Source organism: Somniosus microcephalus, chromosome 24 (genome assembly GCF_052327205.1).
Source record: "Somniosus microcephalus isolate GS21.2 chromosome 24, FLI_Smic_1.0, whole genome shotgun sequence".
NCBI classification, from domain to species: Eukaryota; Metazoa; Chordata; class Chondrichthyes; order Squaliformes; family Somniosidae; genus Somniosus; species Somniosus microcephalus.
Window position 1 is genome coordinate 37,889,639 of NC_141010.1, and position 18,051 is coordinate 37,907,689.

Here is an 18,051-nt window from a genome sequence, read left to right on the forward strand (position 1 = left end):
GGGAGAGGAAGCTGGGGTGAAGCCTATCCAGTGACAATTGGGACTCCAATTGCAAGGCAATGCACAAGGTTTCAAGCTGTGATCATTTGAAAGAAAGGCAAATCAAAATTAACCCCAGGACATACCCATGACCATGCCTGCCTATACAGGTGGAACCCGAGATGCATGACAGATTGATGGGAGAGGCCATGATGGGGACAGCGCCATCATTTACATTGTCTGGTTGTTCCTAAAGATCCAGCCATACTTACAGAAGATTCTGCATGACAGCCATAAAATCAACAAGACCGAACTGAACCAGACCAGGACCACTGCCTTCTGGGCCTCCTCATTGTTACATCCCAAGACCTTTTGTTGGGCAAAATCTTTGGTTTTCCAACTGCTGCCTGTTGGTGGCCCGACTGAAGTCACGGCAGATGGCCCATTCCACCCCATCAGTGTGATGCACTGTGGAAGATAGCCCAGTCTGAGAAAAGTATGCACTCTAGTAGATTGTCCAGGCTGAGAAAATTAGGTTCTTCCTAAAGTGGAACCAGGAGAAATATTTTGGAAATCTGGTTCCCCTTCCTGACCCATTGGCAGTGGCTAGCTGGCACATCACCAACAGGTACCACACAAGTCACACACTGAGCACCCAGAGGACGTTCTACCCCACCTGAACTGAGTAACTGTCAAAGCCCTGGTGGCACAACCAAAAAATACCAGGCGCATGCACACGAGCGAGCACAGTAAAATATACACTAGTGCCAATGTCACTAACTGAATCAGATTCCAGTGACTCGGAAATACTCATTCACTATTATAAAGCACCTTTTTTTAGTGTAGCATATACACTGTATATTGTGAATGTAATGTGTATCAATGTTTTGTAACCAAAAAACAACTGCAGCTAGAAAAACAAAAGAAAAAAACAAATTTGAATGAAGTTGTATCTGTAGAGCTTACACACCAAAAAAAAAATTCAGATTTTTAAAATGCAAGTTTCTCAGAGCAAGACTAGATTTAGACTAGTCTGTTCCTGTTGGGTAAAGGATCTGTTTGTCACCACAGTGAAGCCACAGTAAGAATTTTCTGTTGCATACTTTTACATGTAAAATTAAAGATATAAAATGTTTCATACTGGTTATTACCTTTTAATTTGCTTTAAATTTGTCAGTGCAGGACTAATCCAGGTGAATTATGTGCAAGTTGATGTGTGCAATTTGGATTGCAAACATGTTAATGTATAATCTGGGGCAAAAAATATTTCGGTGGTAGGCGGGACAGACTCAGAAAACCTAGGTAACTAAATAGGCTGCAAGTTTATGCAACAAACTAAATGTTCCAGGGTACATGACGTTTCGAAAAGTCAGACAGAATGGAAAAGGAGGGGGAGTAGCCCTGATAATAAAGGATGACATAAGATCAGAAAGTAGAGATAAGGAATAACAAGGGGCAGAAAACTGGTAGGAGTAATATATAGGCCCCCTAACAGTAGCTATACTGTTGGACAGAATATTAATCAAGAAATAGTAGGAGCTTGCAACAGAGGTAATCTTGGGGGACTTTAATCTTCAAATAGACTGGGCAAATCAAATTGGCAAAGGTAGTCTGGAGGACGAGTTAATTGAATTCATTCGGGACAGTTTCCTAGAACAAATATGTCATGGAACCACCCAGGGAATAAGCAATTTTAGATCTTGTATTGTGTAATGAGACAGGGTTAATTAGCAATCTCAAAATAAAGGATCCTCTGGGGCAGAGTGATCATAATATGAGAGTGACTTGCCTAAGTCCGAAACTAGAGTCTTAAACTTAAATAAAGCCAATTACATAGGTATGAGGGGCGAGTTGGCTAAGGTAGATTGGAAAAATAGTTTAAAAGGTATGGCGGTAGATAAGCAGTGGCTAGCATTTAAAGAAATATTTCATAATTCTCAACAAAGATACATTCCATTGAGAAACAAAAACTCCACGGGAAAAGTGATCCAACTGTGGCTAACTAAGGAAGTTAAGGATAGCATTAGATTGAAAGAAGAAGCTTATAATGTTGCAAAGAATAATAGTAAGCCTGAGGATTGGGAGAGTTTCAGAAACCAGCAAAGGTTGACCAAAAAATTGATAAAAAGGGAAAAAAATAGAATGAGAGAAAACTAGCAAGAAGTATAAAAGCAGATTGTAAGAGCTTCTACAATGCAAGTATGTAAAAAGGAAGAGAGTAGCAAAAGTAAACATTGGTCCCTTAGAGGCTGAGACAGGAGAAATTATTATGGGAAATAAGGAAATGGCAGAAACATTAAACACATTTTGTATCTGTCTTCACAGTAGAAAACACAAAAAGCATACCAAAAATGGTGGGGAACCAAGGGTCTAATGGGGGTGAGGAACTTAACGTAATTACTATAAGTAGAGAAAAAGTACTAGAGAAACTAATGGGACTAAAAGCCGACAAATCCCCTGGACCTGATGGCCTACATCCTAGGATTCTAAAAGAGGTGGCTGAAGAGATAGTGGATGCATTAGTTTTGATCTTCCAAAATTCCCTAGATTCTAGAATGGTTCCAGCGGATTGGAAGGTTGCAAATGTAACACCGCTTTTCAAGAAAGGAGGGAGAGAGAAAACAGGGAACTGCAGGCCAGTTAGCCTGACATTAGTCGTCAGGAAAATGCTGGAATCCATTGTTAAGGAAGTGGTATCAGGGCACTTAGAAAATCATAACATGATTAGGCAGAGTCAACATGGTTTTATGAAAGGGAAATCGTGTTTGACAAATTTCAGAGTTTTTTGAGGATGTAACTAGCAAGGTTGATAGATAAATGGGAACCAGTGGATGTGATATATTTGGATTTCCAAAAGGCATTCGATAAGATGCCACATAAAAGGCAACAGTGAGGAGGAGGCCGCGGTGAAGAGGAGGACGGAGCGGCTGAGGGACATCATGCTCCCACTGCCACGGGAAGCCATTGTATTGACTCTGAACGTGGCGCTGTATGTATAGCTGACGCGTCCCTACGGGGAACAAGCACTCCATTGTACTTGTTACATATGGCAAATAAATCTAATCTGAATCTGACATAAAAGGTTATTGCACAAAATTAGGGCTCATGGAATTGGGCAGTAAGGTGGAAGAAGGAGTATAATACAGAGAAATGTGAGGTTATTCACTTTGGTAGGAAGAATAGAAAAACAATATTTTTTTAAATGGTGAGAAACTTTCAAATGTTGGTATTTAGAGAGATTTGGGTGTCCTTGTGCAAGAAACACAGAAAGCTAGCATGCAGGTACAGCAAGCAATAAGGAAGGCAAAATGGCATGTTGGCCTTTATTGCAAGAGGGTTGGAGTATAAAAGTAAGGAAGTCTTGCTACAATTGTACAGGGCCTTGGTGAGACCACACCTGGAGTACTGTGCACAGTTTTGGTCTCCTTATCTAAGGAAGGATATACTTGCCCTGGAGGCGGTGCAACAAAGGTTCACTAGATTGATTCCTGGGATGAGAGGGCTGTCCTATGATGAGAGATTGTGTAGAATGGGCCGATACTCTCTGGAGTTTAGAAGAATGAGAGGTGATCTCATTGAAACATACAAGATTCTGAAGGGGATTGACAGGGTAGATGCTGAGAGGTTGTTTCCTCTGGCTGGAGTGTCTAGAACTAGGGGGCATAGTCTCAGGATTAGGGGTAGGCCATTTAAGACCGAGATGAGGAGGAATTTCTTCACTCGGAGGGTTGTGAATCTTTGGAATTCTTTGCCCCAGAGGGCTGTGAATGCTGAGTCTTTGAATATATTCAAGGCTGAGATAGATAGATTTTTGGAATCAAGGGATATGGAGATCGGACAGGAAAGTGGAGTTGAGGTCGAAGATCAGCCATGATCTTATTGAATGGAGGAGCAGGCTCGAGGGGCCGTATGGCCTACTCCTGCTCTTGTTTCTTATGTTCTTAACAACAACTTGCATTTATATAGTGCCTTTAACGTAGTTAAAAAGCCCTGAGGCGCTTCACCTGAACTATGACACTTTAATATATGTGGTATGTATGAAATGTCAATCAACTGAAAATCTGAATTTCAAGGTTACTTTTTGTAACTTCACTATTTCTCATCTACATGTTGCCCCTTGGTGACATCATCCGAAAAAGCAGCGTCAGGTTTCACATGCACACTGATGACACCCGGCTCTACCTCACTACCACTTCTCTCGACCCCTCCACAGTCTCTAAATTGTCTGACTGCTTGACTGACATCCAGTTTTCTCCAATTAAATATTGGGAAGACCAAAGCCATTGTTTTCGGTCCCTGCCACAAACTCCGTTCCCTAGCCACTGACTCAATCCCTCTCCCTAACATCTGCCTGAGGCTGAACCACACGGTTCGCAACCTTGGTGTCATATTTCACCCTGAAATGAGTTTCCGACCACATATCCGCAGCATAACTAAGACCGCCTATTTCCACCGACATAACATCGCCCGTCTCCGCCCTTGCCTCAGCTCATCCGCTGCTGCAACCCTTATCCATGCCTTTGTGTTACCTCTAGACTTGACTATTCCAATGCACTCCTGGCCAGCCTCCCACATTCTACCCTATGTAAACTTGAGGTGATCCAAACCTCGGCTGCCCGTGTCCTAACTTGCACCAAGTCCCGTTCATCCATCACCCCTGTGCTCGCTGACCTACATTGGCTCCCGATTAAGCAACGCCTCGATTTCAAAATTCTCATCCTTGTTTTCAAATCCCTCCATGGCCTCGCCCCTTCCTATCTCTGTAATCTCCTCCAGCCCCACAACCCCCCTGAGATACCTGCACCCCTCTAATTCTGCCCTCTTAGCATCCCTGATTAAAATCACTCAACCATTGGTGGCCGTGTCTTCTGTTGCCTAGGCCCTAAGCTCTGGAATTACCTGCCTAAACCTCTCCGCCTCTCTACCTCTCTTTCCTCCTTTAAGACGCTCCTTAAAACCTACCTCTTTGTCCAAGCTTTTGGTCACCTGACCTAATTTATCCTTATGTGGTCAAATTTTTTGTCTTCTAATACTCCTGTGAAGCGCCTTGGGATGCTTTACTACGTTAAAGGTGCTTTATAAATACACGTTGTTTTGTTTGGAATATTTACTTATTCTCAGAATCCACTTTCATACAGTTGCCCTAGAAAGGGTGAAAGACAAGTAGCAATGGCCCATTGTTTTCTCATTTGATTAACTTTAATTTGGTTACTTATAAGAAACATGTTTCCTGCTTGTTAATTGGTGACTGTAGGATTTTTTCAACCCATTTCCTCCAGTGCTATTACTATTTAACTCAACTGGATATGTAATGAACATTTACTGGCAATTGTAATATATAAAATTAAGTTGCATTCTCTGCTGGTTGGAAAACAGCACGTCTTTCAAAATGCTAGTTCTGATCCATGGTGATATTTGTACAGTTTTCTGCTGGAGTTAGTATTAGCTTTTGAGTGCCAGAATCCAGAACAGTTTCACTTTAGTCTCAGTTGTACCAAAAGCGGGGTTTCTTTAATTGAAGCCAGTTGCATTGGCTTCAGGGAAAGTGTTTCAAAACATAATGAATTGTATAACAAGGCCATGCCAATCTTGTCATTGTGTGACGCATTCTGGGGTGCACAACCCTCAATTGAAACAGGCTTGTAACTGTGCCTGCAGCCAGATACTTGACAAAAGCTCATTGTGTTGGCTTTGTTTGTTCTGGTTAGTACAGAAAGAAGCCGCAGGTCTTATACTGCACATCGGGGACTGATTTCGCCATATTGTGGTGATGTCCCGGCTTTCAAATTGCAGTATAACCGAGATATTAATTAGTAAATATTAGTGGAACTTCTCAAGCTCTGAGTATTAACATCTTTAAAACTTTAAAACATTTTATACTGTGAAAATAGAGCATGTAGCTCCAAAAAAAAGTCCCAAGTCTTGCGACAGGAGAGTAGAAGTGAAGACAGTGGAATTTACATGATTAATATATTGTGAAAATCAAGAGCATGGCCCCCTGATACCCAAGCGCAGTAGTAAACTATATGGACTAGAAGGCCCCATTGCTGAGTTGGCTGATCTCAGCCAAGGCAATAGTTGGAGCATTATAATTGCCTTAGAGCCCCTGGACTAGGGAGGGGAAAGATCAACTCAGGTTCCCAGTCCTGATCAGCGTTTACAGACTCTAGCTGGAAGGTGCACTTGTGTCAACAACAGGTGAGAACGGGATCGGGCTTGACTCTGATGTCTTTCGCGGTTGAAAAGCCTGCCAACACTCTCTGTCTAGGTTCACTCATGAAGAATGACCATTTGGGTGAGGTACCAGAGGGCTACCAGCACCCATAGAGCCATACCTTGGAATGAGTGAATGCTTTCGAAGAGGAAGGGTGTACATTAAGAAAATAATGAATTAAGAGTTTAGATAATGTCTTAACAAACTGTCTGCTTTTACAAAATAAATTAACTTACTGTACATAAATACATTTTTTATTTTAGGTCTCAATAGAAAAACAAAACTGCATGGTATCCAAACAGTGGAAGCATTTCAGTTTGAAACGGGTAAGGATCAGCTCTCATTTATGCAATGAAGAGGTCATTAGAGCCTAGAAATAATGGCAGATGATATTGTATGAACGTTTAACACATTCATAATGAATTCCTGTCACGACAGTTTTAACAGAGGCACTGACCCATTTCAATAAAGTGAGGAGGAGGTACAACTCTGTGTTTTATAAACTCTTACAGTAACACATCTATACACCAGAATAAGCAAGATCAGAAGATAATTATGGATAATGAAGGCCATTTGGTCCATTTGATTCATCCATCCAGAGAGATCCTAATGCCCTTCCCTCCCTATTGTAGTATCTAATCGTTTCTTAAATGATTCTAAGGCTTTTATCTTGGTGTCTGGCCTAAAATTACCCTTCTCTAATTTGAACCTATGTCACCTAATTCTGCTCCTGCAGTTTAATTAAAAGTAATATTCCGGGTGAATTATTTCTATATCCTTAACAATCTTCCATAACTTTATATCAGCTCTCAGATGCCTCCTTTCCAAGCTGAAAGGCCCAGTTTCTCCAGTCATGACTCGTACTCTGACACAGGAGCTAAGTCTCAAAAATACTGCAGATCTATATTGTAAACCTCAGTTACAGATATAATTCTCTCACTTTTTAATAATACTGGAAATTATCTCCACAAATTGGACCCTTGAAGCAGTCTTTTGGTATCTCTGTGGCAGGAAAGCACTTTCAGTATTTGAAGCCTGCACACAGGCTGCGTAAGGCTCACTAAAGTGTACAATTTTATTTAAATGATGGGTCCTCCCCATAATACAATCCAGAGGCTGAAGCCATGTCAAGTAAGATGAACACCTTTTTAAAATGGGCGCTGCTGTGGAAGCGTGTATGCTTCAGTTGGGTCCTTGTGGTTAAAGGTGCATAGCTCTATTTCGTGCTCTATTTCTTAACAAATCACAAGAAAGATCTTGCATTTTATAAAGCACCTTTCACATCCACCGGAGCTCCCAAGGCACTTTTTATAGCCAATTAATTATTTTTGAAGTGTCGTCACTTGTTCAGTAGACAAACACGGTAGTCATTTTGCACACCTTAAGGTCTCACAAATAGCAATGAGATAATGACCAGTTAATCTGGGTTTTTTTGATGTTGAAGGAGCAGGACTCCCAAGAGAACTCTCCTGATCTTCAAATAGTGCCATGGGATCTTTAGCATTCACCTGAACAGGCAGATAAGTCCTCGGTTTAATGTCTCATCCAAAATACAACGCCTCCAACAATGCAACACTCCCTCAATACTGCACTAAAATATCAGTTTAGATTATGTGCTCAATCCTGCAATACGGCTTGACCTTCTGACTCAGAGGGGAGAGTCCTACTACTAAGCCAAGCTGGTACTGATTGTTTCAGAACTGTTTTGGTATTGTTGGGCAAAAAAATTATTGAAACCTGATGGAGCATTTCTGATACTTAAAGCTGTACTGCATCTTTGTCAGTGCCTATTTGTACAACTGTAGTTGTTAGACAGCTCATTAGCATCCAGCTATGGCTATTCCTATGGACATACCTCTCTATTTACAGCTTCTTGATGAGCACACATGCCATTATGCGAACACTCTTGCAAAAAGAGACAGGATATCTTATCTGGATCTGTTTGAAGAAACCTGCCAATGCTAACTTTGATTCCTGAAGGAAGCCATCACTGAGCTCTACCCACTCCTGTAGCTAGATTTGGAGACCAGATTCAGAAGAACAATACCTCTATCAGTGATATCCACGTTACAGCTGCTTTGAGCTTTTACACAAACTCCAGGCAAGTGCCACAGATCTCTGTCACATCTTCCAACCTTCAGTCCACAATTGTTTCAAGCAGGGGACTGGTATACTCTTTGTTGGTGCTAAAGATGTCTGTGGAAAGCAGCTAGCAGCAAGAAAGAGCTCTCCAATGTTACCGCGTTGCAGGATTCCTGTAAGTGCAGGGTATTGTTGATTGCACTTGTGGCCAAACTTCCCCCAGTCTGAACTCTGCATCATGAAATGAACATTCACGTGCATGAATCTGTTCCTGTGCTCTTGGGTCACTGTACGTACATTAATGTACAGTGACCCAAGAGCACAGGAACAGATTCATGCACGTGAATGCTCATTTGCCTGGCAGTTCTCATGATTCATTCTTCCTGTGGTGGGATCAGTGGTACTAATCTTATTGAAAGTTTGCCCATTTAGATCCTGTCTAGATAATCTTAGATTACCTGGGATAATACTCCCCCATTCTCTTGTTTCTTTCTATTCTTCTAAGATGCAGTTTTATGTCTCTTGCAAGCTTAATCAACAGCTATTGCCTTTGATGGCTCCCTCTTTAATCCTTCTTGATGTGCCAGCATTCTTGGCCTCATTGTCTTACCTGATCTCAAGAACATCCACATCGCCATTGCTGAAGCTACCTCTAAGCTCACTTTTCTATTTCGTGCCAAATATTTATTTTCCCCTCAATGGAGTTGATTTTATGAATGTGGACTACCATTGGGAAGACTCGCCTGTTAAAGCGTGGATGTTGAGAAATTGCAGGCATGCTGTTCATAATTTTGCATCCATTTGAGTGGAAAATTGATCCCTGATTTGCAGAACCAATAAGTAAGGCTCCGTACTGGTAGTATTCTTTTGTAAAATCAGCCCTAATATCTCTTAATTCCCTATAAAGTTAAACTCCATCCAAGACTTGAATACTATTTCCATATCTGGCAAGGCTGGAGAGAATTCAAGACAAACTTCTTGTTGGATATGTGATTCGCCTGACACTTATGGTCTCCACCCCCTGTCTTTCAGTCAGAATCTTATCTTTGTCTTATTGATGATATTGTAGTCTGTACTCCTTTGAAATGTCCTTTTCGTTCGTTCCATAATACAATTAAAACACACATTAATCTTTGTCATATCGTCATAGCTCTTTTCACTCCAGGAAATGATCAAAATTAACAGTTTTTGAAAAATCCTGTTTGATTTTCTGTGGCATTGCTCATGGATTAAAAATTGTCTTTTGCTCTTCCTGTAGTCGTCTCTCTGCTCACTTCCCACTATCTAATTCATCCTGTCTTTCTCATTCTGTTGTCTTTTACTCATTTGTTTTTCTTGCTGAAATGGGTTAATGCCTCTATTAAAATAATTGCAGATAAATGCGTTAAGCATTCCTCTGCTAATATCGGCAACTGTAATTTCAAGCCTTTAGTGATTTTGCAGCTTTTAAATGAAATGCATTTCTTTTTTTAAACTTTTCCCATCTCCCCTACCCTAAAGGCATTGACTCTTGCTAGGATATACTGTAGTTTCACGATGTTTAAATTCAATTTTTCCTATTACAAAATTCATGTAATCGCTGCAAAGATCCAGTTAACGTATCCAGTTTTGTACACAATGAGCAGCACTGACCTTATTATCCAGGTCACTAAGCTCGGAGTGGCTTTTTATGTTTATAACGATGGAAAACTGTACTCTGAGTGTTTGAAGTGTTTGCTTGAGTGGCATTATTCTAATAGGATTGTTTTGCAGTTACACTGGCCCTGGAGAGCAGTAGCTCCAAATCGCCAGACAGTATCTGTTCTTATTGCTATGACTTTTTTCAAAGAAAGGGACAAGATACAAGATAGGATATATCTATTATATACACACACGGTCTATCAGGGCAAACCAAACATGAGGGGTAAGTTTAGGATAATTCACTGACAAGTATGTTAAGTTTTGAAGAAAGGGAGAGTCGGGTGTTCAAATTTCTTTTGATTGATTCTGAGTGAGCACATGATTCACTGTGATGGTGAGTGCAGATGATGTATGAAGATCACTGCTGAGCCAATTCCACTATTGATCAGCTCCTTTTGTTTTGTAACCCACCCATCCTGCTGAATGCGCTCACAATTTGTGTTTCCACTGTTAAAATTGTTCCCTCCAATTGCCTTTGCTTGTGTTTGGTTATTTTTATTTTTCATATATGTGAAAGGATATTCTGTTTTATAAGTGGACAAACTCTGAGTCTAATGACCATAAGGAACTGCAAGGAGTTTATGACAAAAGTGAGCTACTTTTGTCTGTTTGATTTGGTGCCTATTCCTTAAATTTCACAGTACATAAGCAGCTGAAAAACCAACCACAGTTCAGATGCTTGTACAGGTAGACTATCCTTTATCCGCACTTCCGAAAACCGAAAACCTCTAAAAACAGAAAGTTTTTTCGTGGAGCGTAAGTCGTGCGCATGACATGACCCGAGTGGCGCCAAACATGACAGGAGTGGTCCGGGAGCTCTGCCTTTCCCTGTGAGCAGGGCAGAGGGTCACAGAGTTCCCTCCTGGGTAGGAGATTGCAGGCCGAGCCGGGCAGTGTGAAGGAGGTACCGGGAGAGTGAACCCAACAATACAGCGGCCCGTCCGATAGTCTTTTCTTCCCCCCCCCCGACCTGATTTGCGGGCCAGCTTAGTGTAGGAGTCAGCCGATATCCGGCTTTCCCACAACTGGCGGCGGCAGTCGAGCCCCAGACCCCCGCTAAGTCAAGGAATTCAGATACGGAGCAGGGGGAGCCGGAAACCTTGATCTAACGGCAGAAATCAGCAGCCGTTTTGTTAGGTTTTTTTTCTTCCCCTAGCATTTTTTTTCTTCCCCTAGCATTTTTTTAAACAGTCAGGCTGTGGAAAGGGTCTCTGTGGCTTAGCAACAGCTTCAGAGACGCTTCCAAGGCAGGGCCCGAGTGTTTACAAGCTGTTGCTAAGCAACAGTGTTTGTTGTCAGATACGGAGATGAAAACCTTCTGAAATCTGAAAAATTCCGAAAACCGAAACACAGCTGGTCCCAAGGTTTTCGGATAAAGGATAGTCTACCTGTATCAAGTCTATCCCAATACACTGTTGCAAGTTTAAGCAGCTAACAGTCGGAGTGAGGAATAATTCAACCGTAAACAATACTGTGTGATTGCATGGTTCCATTTGTATATGACCGACAGTTCTTTTAAAAATTTGATTAAGGCAAGATATTCAAAATATGCCTGAATCAGTGGCCCCAATATTGATGGGGAGGCGGAGCATGTTTGTGGGGAGGGAGTGGGGGGACCTGGAAGTCCCAGAAAAGTGGAGGGCTTGCTGAATTTAGCAGCAGGACCTCATTATCATTTATTTTTTTTAACTCTGTTTCCCGCCCGGCCTTTGGCCAGAATGACGGGCTTGGCCAGCTGCTGGGCAGGGATGGTCCCCGGCAACCGGGAAAGATTGCTGGGTGGGACCGGACCAGCAAGCGGGAGGGAGGGGGGACTGGAAGAGATCGCAGGGCCGAAAGTGGGGTGAGGTCGGACTGGCAACCGGAAGGGAGGGAGGACTGTGGGCGATCGTAGGGCGGGGTGGGAGGGGTTGGACCAGCAATCAAGAGGGAGGTGGAGGAGGACAGGGAGATGCTTTAAGTTTTCTTTTTTCTCTCTTATTCTCTCCTCCTGTCCACAAGGTGCTGACTGTTGCTAGAGTACATCTCCATGGGTTCTGGCTGCCCTCCGGTACCTCTTGGCCACTCTTGATTTCTGAGCCAAGACAATGAGTGTTGGAGTATTTACAACTGTTGAGGACGTTGCAGCTGAGCCCAATCCTTGTCCTCAACAACATATACATATTCTGGCATGGATAGAGGATTGGCTATCTAACAGAAGGCAGAGAGTTGGGATAAATGGTTCATTCTCAGACTGGCAATCAGTAACTAATGGTGTTCCGCAGGGGTCAGTGCTGGGTCCCCAACTTTACAATCTATATTAACGATTTGGAGGAGGGGACCGAGTGTAACATATCAAAGTTTGCAGATGATACTAAGATGGGAGGGAAAGTAGTGAGTGAGGAGGACATAAAAAACCTGCAAGGGGACATAGACAGGCTAAGTAAGTGGGCAGAGATTTGGCAGATGGAATACAATACTGGAAAGTGTGAGGTTATGCACTTTGGCAGGAAAAATCGTAGAGCAAGTTATTATCTTAATGGCAAGAAACTGGAAAGTACTAAAGTACAAAGGGATCTGGGGGTCCTGGTGCACGATACTCAAATGGTTAGTATGCAGGTGCAGCAAGTGATTAAGAAGGCCAATGGAATGTTGGCTTTCATTGCTAGGGGGATAGAATATAAAAATAGGGAGGTATTGCTTCAGTTGTACAAGGTATTGGTGAGACCGCACCTGGAATACTGCGTACAGTTTTGGTGTCCATACTTAAGAAAGGACATACTTGCTCTCGAGTCAGTACAAAGAAGGTTCACTTGGTTAATCCCGGGGATGAGGGGATGGACATATGAGGAGAGGTTGAGTAGATTGGGACTCTACTCATTGGAGTTCAGAAGAATGAGAGGCGATCTTATTGAAACATATAAGATTGTGAAGGGGTTGGATCGGGTGGATGCGGGGAGGATGTTCCCGATGATGGGTGAAACTAGAACTAGGGGGCATAGTCTTAGAATAAGGGGCTGCTCTTTCAAGACTGAGATGAGGAGGAACTACTTCACTCAGAGGGTGGTAGGTCCATGGAATATGCTGCCCCAAAAAGCTGTAGAAGCTACATCATTACATAAATTTAAAACAGAAATAGACAGTTTCCTAGAAGTAAAGGGAATTAAGGGTTACGGGGAGCGGGCAGGAATTTGGACATGAGTCTAGGTTCGGATCGGTCATGGCCCTGTGGGTAGCGGAGCGGGCCCAGGGGCCGTGTAGCCTGATCCTGCTCCTATTTCGTGTGTCTAATTCTGTTAGATTCAGGAGATGGTTCTGTGATAGTGGATTGGCGGTTAGGATCAGATCAGACATGATCTTATTGAATGGCGGAGCAGGCTCGAGGGGCCGATTGACCTACTCCTGCTCCTATTTCTTATGTTCTTATATTATGTTCTTATGTTCATCCACATACACTTCCAGTAGGGATCACTGGATTGTGATCAGAAGGAGGAACCTAGGGGAACTGAAATCAATTGTAATGCTTTTACCACTGTCCCAGCTAACTCAGCACAGAATGGAGATTTCTGAAACCTTCTGGCTTTATTATTTAGTTACTCACTATATAAACTCACTGAGCCATTGAGGTTGCCAGAGTAGATTAATTCTTTGTGTATTCTGCAAACAGTATACATTCAGAAGACCTGTTATAGAAGATTTCTATTGCAATCATGGTGTAGCCCATAACTCACTAGTGAATTACCAGATCAGCCCATTTGTGGGATATAAATCCTATCCCATGAATGTTCAAAATGGATACTCTAGATAAGTACAATAGCAATATCACTCCTAGCCAATCCGAAGTGTCATTTTACTGCATCATTCAGCCAAATCATCTGCCTGGGCTATATTCATTTTAATGAAATATGTTCAGTGTTGGTTTTACAGTAAGCGGGGAAAGTTCTTTATTTAATGCATTGTCCATACTGAAAGACTTTTTTCATCAAAAAATCATTCATTTCAATGGCAGTTTTATTTTCTGTCAGCGTAAAGGTTTACTGTTTGTTTGATTTGATTCTTTGAAGAGTGAAAGGTCTGAGGATAAATGAATATGTGCAAAATCTCATTCATAGTGGAAAAGAGGTCTAGGTAACGCAGTATACAGTGCTTGAGGTAATTGGGAATAAGGCCTACAATAAGCTACAAGCAATGGATAAAGATCTAGAATACGGGCAACATAAATCATCTATTTATAGTTTTTAACTAAAAGAAGATTTCCTCCAGTTTATCTCCTTTCCTGAAGGGGGGGGAACTCGTTCAAGGGAATGGATCCATGGGCACCACCAGCCCACTGGTACCTTACCCATGTACTTGAGTCTCGCCACTGAATGTTGGGATCTTCACAACATTGAAGACGCTATATAAATGCAAGTTGCTATTGTATAATATCGGCAAAAAAAAAACTTGTAATTTTTTCAGTTTGTGTTGTTGAACATGAGAGACATGGACATTAAATCTGAGCATTTATAAATATTTTCTGAACAGTTGCCGTTTATTTAGTCTTGTGTTTTGGCACTGATATTGCAATCCTTACATGGGTTACTTTGGTGGGGGAGAGCTTGTCACTTGTTAGTTTTGCTGATTCTGGGGTGCAAAAGGAATATTGGACAAATAGTTGAGATGCGCTGTTGTGAACTGTTTGGCAAATATTAATTACAATAGCACCACTACTGATACAGCATGTCAGAAAAGGGCACATTTGAATTGGCCGGTAAAAGCAGTAACTCTGAGGCTATTTATGTTTAATGCAAAGCCCTGATTGTCGTTTGGAATTCCACTTCATTTAAACAGGCCGTTTGCTGTTTATGATCTAAGTACCCATGACCTCCATTAAGCACAACCTTCCTCGTGCCATTTGTTAATTAAATGCAGTCCCCTTGACATCTTTAAGGGGTAATCAATTTTTATGGTTTACTTTAATGTACCTATTGAATAATTGATGTTAACTTCAACGCCGAATGAAGTGAAGCAAGCTAATTTTACACTGAGGTGTAGATTATGAAGAAGAAAAGACAGGACTGAATTGAGCTTTGTTTAGGTTAATATGTACTGTAGTTGCCCCTGTTGTGGTCATGCAGGTGCAGGATGAACATTTTGGCAGATGGAATATCGCTTTTCATGTAATGACCGGTGGCAGAGATCTTAAAAAAAAAAAAAAAAAAATTGTTGCTTTAAGGCAAGAAGAAAAATTGATTATTTGTAACTCTTTCCACTTCTTTCCCTACCCATTAACCTGCAGCCATTTCCATGGTGTTCCTTGGTTGATCCATCAAAATGCATGCTTGACTGGGAATGAAAATAGATGCCTCCCTTATCGGTTTTGTTTTATTTTTCCCCACCCCTCTCCTTCAGATGACCTTTAGGGAAAGCATGAGTGTGACGGTTAGTTGAGACTTGGATTTATACTCTGGTCTTCCATTTCAGATATGATTTGCCACGCCACAATTGCTTAGCTTTTAATTTCCACTTTTACCCTAGATTTCCCCCCCCCCAATTCGGTCCTCATTACTGCTACGCCTCAATTTCTCCTTTGTTTTTGATGAGAGGTTGGCTGGTACTTGATAGATTTTTTTTCACCTTAAGTACAGTCTACCTGCAGGAGGCATGGTGTCAGCAGTCAATCTGACTTTTCCTTCCACGAGGATGAATTGTTTTTGACAAAATGTTCACATAACAGGCTGCCATAAGCCATTGCCGATCACTGACGATAAAACTATTGAGTAGAGGTTAGTTCAAATGATAATAAAAACTTGGATTTTAATTTGGATTCTCTGGATGTGAGCCAGCGCTTTTTTGGTGCAGCTACTGGACTAAAATCTTTAAGTAGAATTTTCCTCATTGGCTATAATTTGGGGATCTTTCAGCCATTAACATCAGTCTCACAACTACTTTTTCAGAGTTCTCTGGTTGAGGTACTGACGCATTCTGGGGTATGGTTCCAAGGGTGCTGGGATCCCTCCAGCACCCTATTCTAATGGCTGCTGAGGCTCACACAGGAAAAACAAAGTGTGTTGGCTGGCTATTCAGCTGTGGAAGGCCTCATTTAAGAGTCTTGAGTCTGTCTTTATGCAATTTCCCCACATGGACTTAACAGCAGGGATGACTAGATGCCAATCAGCTGATCCTCTTCCCCTCCCTAGCCCAGAACACTGAGACTGACTGCATTGCCCCACTGCTTCTCTACCTGAAATCAGCTGCTAGTTCACACCATAAGTTGAACCTCGGACTTTCCTGGTCTGAATGTATCACCGTTGCATTTCTGTGGTGTTACTCAATGGGCTAACAGTGGAACCCATATATCATTGATCAGTTGATCCGGCAATATACCAATAGCCCCATAACTGGGGGTACAACCTTCTTTATTGTGGCACAGAAGCTCCATCATCATTGTAATTGTCAGTGTCAGCTGAAACCAATTCCACATCACACGGGTAGCCCCAGGGACAGGGACTTAATTCCTTTGGTTTATGATTATCGCTGCAGAAAGAAAAATGATCGGAATATTATAGGTTTTGCACAGTACTGCTATAAATCAGGATATGGGTAATGCTGTGATATCAATTTTTAATAAACCCTTTGCCGTAGCCATTTTTCAGTTTGGTTTCCATTGTTCTCAGAACATAGTCAGCTCAAAGGAGGCCCCAAAATTTCAAATTTAAATAAACCGTATCAAGACGCAATGGTCGCTTGTAAAGTGTACATTTTGATTTCTTTATGCAGCAACTAAAAAAAATCAATCTGTGCTTGTATTGGCGACTGTGTTGAGACATTGTGTGATGACCAATTGTGTTGTGAATGAGAACGGATTAAGAGGTAAAATCTTTCTTCGGCATTATGTGAGGCAGTAACAGTTGAGTGTGCTGCGTAAGTACTGAGGGCATGGGTCGAAAGAGAGGCTTTTAAGCCAAGTAAACTACTTTATAAGGCATTTTATTGCAATTATAATGTACTGTATTTTAAAAGTGATAAAAGTGCTGTCCAGCACATACAACGTACTGGATTCAGGATTCGGTTTGACAGTACGGGCACTGTACTCCAAGATGTCTAGTGGAAGCGGGTTCATAATGTTGCCTGGTTCCCTCGCTGTCAAATCTGCTCTCTTTATACTGTAGGATGGATTCAGTAACTAGAAAGCAACTGCTGAATATATAAATCTTGCACTTGCACAAATATTCAAAAGTTGCATTTGCAACTTTGTTAATCTGGCTGGGATGTTACCCGATGCTGGGGGAAGGTCCGTACGGGCCGGCAATAGCTGCTTCTCCTGCGCTGTGTACATCTGATCCATCTGTCACTGTGATATGTTTTCCTCTTTTTTTTTTTGCTGACTTACACACTGCTGAAAGCCAGGACATTACAAGACTGAGTATCTGATGGGATCTCTCCCTGGGATTCTTATCAAACAAGAATGGCAGAATCCTGACTTGTTCCGTTACTTTTCCCTGTTCAACAAACCCATGTGGAAACAGCCATATTTAGGACTAAACTGGAGAAAGAGGGCAGGAACAAGGTTTTTTGATGCCTCAATATAACATTCAAAAGGACAGGACAGATGATCATGAGAAATACAGTAATATGGTAAACCCTGCTGTGAACAAGCACCCACAAAGAGCTGATGTTTAGTGTGGCAAGCTGGTGTTCATTGACTTTGTTTCTAATTATGCAAGAGCCTTCAGAAATTTACATTTAGTGTAGAACCTCTCTAATTCATTAATGATCATGAATTTCCTTTGCTGCATACCTTGGATAGTGTGGATGCTGTAATGTGATCTGTATATGTCAAACGTATACAGCCCACGCTATTATAAGGTACTGTAGTAGTTTTTCTTACCGTATAAGCTTCTTGCCATTGAAGGACTTCCTCTAATCAGATGGGCAAGATGGATTGGACTGCTGACTTAATCCATGACTTCTGTCTAAGCTGTTTCATGATAAAAGCAGAGTAAGCCAGATGAGCTGAACTTTGTTCTTGTCTCTCTCTCTCATCTGCGGGATATGGATTTCCACATAAAATTGCACTTGGCTGCCCAGATGAACATTGTCAAAACTCGTTTTTTAATTGATGAATTGTCGGGTTG

General features: G+C 41.7%; 1 protein-coding gene across 6 annotated transcripts in view; it reads left to right on the top strand.

Moving 5' to 3' along the window:
* Nucleotides 1–18,051, top strand: part of raraa (retinoic acid receptor, alpha a) — a 602,035-nt gene that overhangs the window by 163,520 nt on the left and 420,464 nt on the right. For all 6 annotated transcript variants that reach the window (XM_085966524.1, XM_085966522.1, XM_085966525.1 and 3 more), the window contains one exon: nt 6,457–6,519. The gene's annotated coding sequence lies outside the window, so the exon portion shown is untranslated. The remainder of the gene's footprint in view (nt 1–6,456; nt 6,520–18,051) is intronic.